This window comes from Cupressus sempervirens, chromosome 5, assembly GCF_028749045.1.
Source record: "Cupressus sempervirens isolate cs-2001-9-10 chromosome 5, ASM2874904v1, whole genome shotgun sequence".
In the NCBI taxonomy this organism is placed as follows: domain Eukaryota; kingdom Viridiplantae; phylum Streptophyta; class Pinopsida; order Cupressales; family Cupressaceae; genus Cupressus; species Cupressus sempervirens.
This window is the reverse complement of record NC_143122.1, coordinates 630,339,565-630,345,564: the sequence shown is the minus strand read 5'-3', so window position 1 is coordinate 630,345,564 and position 6,000 is coordinate 630,339,565.

Genomic DNA, 6,000 nt, shown 5'->3' with positions numbered 1-6,000 from the left:
TGTAATCTTGAATTGTGTCAAATTTTTTTGAATCTAATAGAAGGAGATCATCCTCAATCTGAAATTCCTTTTCCTCATCCACCTTACCATACAATGATTCAAGTTTTTCCCATGTAGGTTTGGATTCCTTGAAACTGGAAATGTGGAAGAAGAGATCTCTATGCACACAATTTTTTATAATTCCTAAAGCTTGTTGGTCTAGTTTTTGCCAATTAATGAGTGCTGTAGCATTAGTGGGTTTGGGAATTGTTCTATCAACTTAAAGACTTAAAACTTTTTCTATTAATCTAATCCATGCAATATCTTTCCATGTAGAATAATTACGTGAAGTTAGAAGTGGACATTTAGATGAACCCATGATGCAAAAAATGAAAAGAGTAGACAAGAGAGACACAAAACACAATACACACCCCCCTTTTCACTCAATCAAAAGATACCCCCAAAAAAGATGCTTTTGGCACTTTATATGTAGTGCATGTATAATAGGCCACTTGTCAAAATGTACAAAGTGGACTTTCTAATTTTTCTCTTACAACTACCTTTTGAGGCCCCAATTTGTATCTAAGCACTATAACTCATATGTACAACAATTCTGAAAAGTAATCAAAGAATTATAATGCAAAAAATGCCCTAATTCTGAAAGTGATATTTTTTTCCAAACAACCCTAGAATTTGACTATAGATCTAGAAAGTAGAAAAAAAATAATGCACTTTTAAAAAAAATAGAACTTAAAAATGTGTCTAGATGAGCTCGTATAGAGCATTTGAAGTTGCAAAATGTAGGATTGAATAGGTACAGTCATCAAAAAATGAAATTTTTGAAAAATCCTTGAACCAAAACTAGAAAAGAACACCACCACTAGAAAGTTCAAGAAATTTTACCCAAAATAAAAAAAAATTGCCCCTCATTTGGAGTCTGGATGACCGAGTTATGGGCTTGCAAAATCAGGCTGCCAAAGTAAAAAATAATCTAAAGAAGGGTCTAGAAGGAAAACTGCTAGCTTAAATTTGATAGTCAAATGGCCATTGCAATAGTTATAAAATGCCTAGTTTTGATACTTGGACGGTCATTAATTTTAACATTGTAAAATGCTAACATCAGCCAAAAAAACACCTCGATGATGTGGCAGTCGATTGGGATGTATGACCGTATGAACAATGACATGTGGCCATATGAAAATGGTACAAGTGGTAGTCTACATGTCAGTATCATACTAGCTATATGGTAGTTGACTTGGCATACCTAGGGCTGATGTGTCCTTTGTCGATTTGGATTGGTATGGCTTGGACTACAGACGTGGCACTATTCCACATGGCATGCGCTATCACTGAGGTGGAGAGCACCTGATGAGTCACCTATAGACATGGGTCTATGTAGGTGGTCATTCACATGGCGCATGTCACATGGTGCATAGAGAGGAGTCCACATGGCTTGGTGTGTGATTGTGGATTGGTCCATGTGGAAGACAGCTAGCTAGTCTGCAGACTGTCGCTGTTGATGATAGGGACTCCCATCGGTGAGTGAAACACTTGTCAAAAAAAAAAAAGCACCTGTAAGTTGATTAAAAATCCTAGAATGATGGGATAGAGAGCCTGTGGGGTTTATAAAAGACATAACCCACACCTTTTGAATAAAGTAACGAGGTTGACGTGATCGACAATGGGCAACCAAAATTTGGAGAGTGGGCTCCCAGTTTCCACAAAAAATTTAATGCGACTGATGGACATGGCCAGAAAAATGTGCTACTTGACTGGTAATGAACAATGCTGAAAAATGGATTTATGTTGCCCGCTATGAAATGAAGAATATTCTCCAAATTGTAGAGCTGGGGTGTCACTGCTTGATTCTGCAATTTTTTTTCTTTGCTAGTCTGATTGGGCAAATTTTTTTTGGAAAAAAATATTATGAAAAATTCAGAATTAATTAGATTTGAAAATTAATTAAATAGATAAAATAAAAGACCATACCCAACTTGCAAATCGGGGCCACCAAGTGCTAGTTTGCAATTTTTTTGGCCTCACGATCAACTTTGGCCTAGGGTAGCCAAGTTTATAGCTAATTTGCACCGAATTGATGTTCTAGATGTAATGGCAAAGTTTGTTCTAGCTCTAGATGCTCCAATTTCTATAGTACTCCAAATTTAGGCTGAGGTGTTGAAGCAACAATTGTCTCAAATGACTATGTGAAGAGAAATTCTCCAAAATTTGATACCATGTAAGAATTTTCCTTATGGAAAAATTCACCCAAGAACTAAGAACTCAAACATAAGCACAACTGTATACCAGAAAGAGTATGATCAGAATAAGAATGTATTCAATTCAATATGCCTAAAAGTATACTAGGAGTGCTTGTATATAAAGGCCTCTGAGATGCATCTAGAATGCCTAGGAATCAACATCATGATAAGTCATACAACCAGACACATGTCCACTAGATATGAGTTATCCTCCATTATGCATAGGAGTAAGTGTGATGATGAGAGGATAAGCCTACAAGGGTGTAACACACAAATTTATGTTGTAGACAACATGTGCTAAATTAGGAGTGTGAATAATTGTGTTGTCTACATGATAACTCAGTGAATGATGCAAACTCCAGTGTTGTAGACACCATGTGCTGAATTAGAGTTGCATACTTCTATGTTATCAACATGACAACTCATAAAGGTGCGCAAACTCTTAAGTGTCTCAAAAAATAAAATAATAAAATAATGCAATATAATAAAATAATGCATTAACCTAAGTAAACTTAAGTAAAATGTAATAAGTAAATACTTATTTATACCAACATATATCTTGTCCATCTTTAATTGTGCATCATTCAAAAATGACCAAATGAAATGGTACCGTAACTTATGTGTTTTATTTTTGAATGTAGAGCATAAATTTTTGCAAGATGAATGTTACTTTGGCTATCTACAAACAAATAATTATCCCTCCAAGGGTGTCCTAATTATTCCAGGAAGAATTGAATCCATATCATCTCCTTGGCTACCTTTGTAGCAACAACATAGTCTACCTCTTTAGTGGATAAAACATTCACCTTCTATAATCGACAAAACTAGCTCACTATTGCTTCACCAACAATAAACACATAACTTCTAGTACTCCACTTGGTATCAATATCCCCTACCGAATATGAGTCAACATATCCTTGTAAATCATTAGTAGAGCCCCCAAAATGTAAATACTTACTGGATGTCCCTCTCAAATATATGAGAATCCATTTAATTGTATTCCAATGCTCAAGCCCAAGATGACTCTTATACCTACTAATGACTCCCATCACATGTGTAATATTTGGCCTCATACATAACATAGCATACATCAATCATCTTACAATGGAAGCATAAGGTACCTTGGACATCTTATCTTCCTCTTCTACTAGCTTTGGACATATCTCTTTAGTCAACTTCAATGACCAGGTAAGGGTGTGCTGACAACTTAAACATTCTCCATAGATAAATGTTGCAACACCTTCTCAATATAATCAACATAAGATAAAGTCAATTTTATATTTTTCTTATCTCTGCAAATCCTCATATCAAGGATTTTATTTTCTACCCCCAAATCCTTCATAGCAAATGAATGTGATAACTATTGTTTTAACCCCTTAATGTGATCCATATTAGACCCAACTATAAGTATATCATCAACATATAAACATAAAATAATGTAGCTATCATCATCCAACCTCTTAAAATAAATACAATGACCTAAATGACACCTATTGTATCCATGCTCATGCATAAAACTATCAAATTTGAGATACCATTGCTGAGGTCCTTACTTCAAGCCATATAAACTTTTCTTCAATTTGCACACTAAGTTCTCCTTATCTTTGACTTCAAATCTCTCTGGTTATGCCATATATATATCTTCATCCAAATCACAATGAAGAAAGGTTATTCTGACATCAAGATGCTCCAAATAAAAATCTTTAGTAGCCATAATACTTAAAATAATGCGAATCAAATTCATTTCAACAAAAAGAGATAATATATCATCAAAATCAATGGCCTTTTTTTGCACAAATCCTTTTACAACTAACTTAGCTTTAAATCTATCTGTGCAAATGCTTCACAATTGAAAGTTTTGAGAAAAGAATAACAAACCTTTTTACTAGTCCATGCTTCCTTAGGAATACAACAACCCAAAGGAGTAGAGAGACCTCTATTAATAAAATAGACAATATTATTGATAACCTCCACCCACATGTTTAAGGGAAACCTAACATGTAACCTCATGTTCCTTGCATGCTCCATTATTGTCCTATTCATGTGTTCATTCACTCCATTTTCCTTTGGAGTCCTTGAAACAAATTTCTGTCTACGAATACCATTAATGGAGCAATAATATTAAAATTCATGAATTTATGTAATACTCACCACCATTATTATATTTGAGATATTTTAATCTCTTGCTAGTCTCATTTTCAACCAAGAATTTGTATTTCTTAAAAGTTTTAAATACATCACATTTTTGTCTAAGGAAATGAACCCATACATTTCTAGTTGCATCATCAATGAATGTAACATAATAATGAGAGCCACAAATGGAAGATACCTGAGTAGGTCCCTATACATTTCTATGCACAACCTCTAATTTCTCATTTTTCTTTTTCTTCAAAATTGAAGCCTTGATTATGAGTACCATTCTAAAAATTGCGTCTAATTAAGCCCCCGTAAGCACTTTTTATGCATATGTACCCGACTGTCATTTTGAGGCCTATGAAGTTTTTCATGTGTTCAAAACCTTTCATTCAATATATACATGATTCCCATAATGATAAATTTCCATTCTAAGTCATTCCATGAAGTGTCATTTTGAGCATTGCTTAAATCTGCATTTTTACCAAAGTGTCAAATAGTGACATGAAGCCTAATTTGTAATTGAGTGTATTGCACCTAGTTAAGTTTCATGACTTGCCACTTTGGGAGTGTTTATTATGCATATTAGAGAATCTATGTTTCATATTTCAAGTCATCTCAATATGTTTTGACTAGATTTTGAATCCTTCAAAGTTGGTTGTTTATTGTTGTCATGCTGATGCATATTGCTCAGAATTCTAGGTAGCCTTGTTTGACCATTCATAAATTTGACCCAGTTGAAAAAAATGTAAAATTTCTTTTTATGTTTTATTCTAGGTGTAAGAGAAATACCATGTTCTAAATTTTAGGCTATAGCGAATCCATTTGACTAGCTTTAAAATGCGATTCCAAATGCAATTTCTGATACTTCACTAATATCTAAAGGTGTAGATTGATTGGAACCCTGTTTGGGATGTCTTAACTTCAAAACCCTCATAAATTGACCCAAATGGATTGTACCACCATGTTCTACTCTAAAAATACTTCAAGTGTGCTAGTTTTCAAGTCTTGACGTAACCAAGGTAGCCAAGGTATCAAGATATAAACTAATACACAACTTTATCTCAAAAAAAGGTGTCATTAACAAGTGTTCCTTTTATTCATATTTCATCTCACTTGCATATTTTTATTTCATTCTCTATCTCTCTCTATATGTAACTTCAATCACCCATTTGATCTTTGCTCATGACCTCTGTTAAGCATGCCCAACTTATATTCACAAATAGGAGAAAAAATATTAAAATAATCATCGACTTATCTCTCATATCTCACTTGATCTCAGTTGAAATTATGCACACCAAGTAATTATAATTATTAAAATAATTATAAAATTTAATTAAAAAATTTCAATCCTAATATCTTGTCAATCTGTTAAAGCTGGTCAGGCCCTAGAGTGGGTCTGACCTAAAACATTTTTGATTCCAAACACTTTGTCCTTCAAATTGTGTTATGAAAATATCCACTGAACACTTGAAACTAACTAGATTAATCATTGGTCTTTGTTTAATTTTCTCAAAAATCATTTATTTATTCATTTTGATATGTATCAACTTCATGTTAGGAGGTCTGCAAGCTAGCTTTAAAAATGGACTAAAACACCTAATATATCCTTAGCACCTGACATACTTGC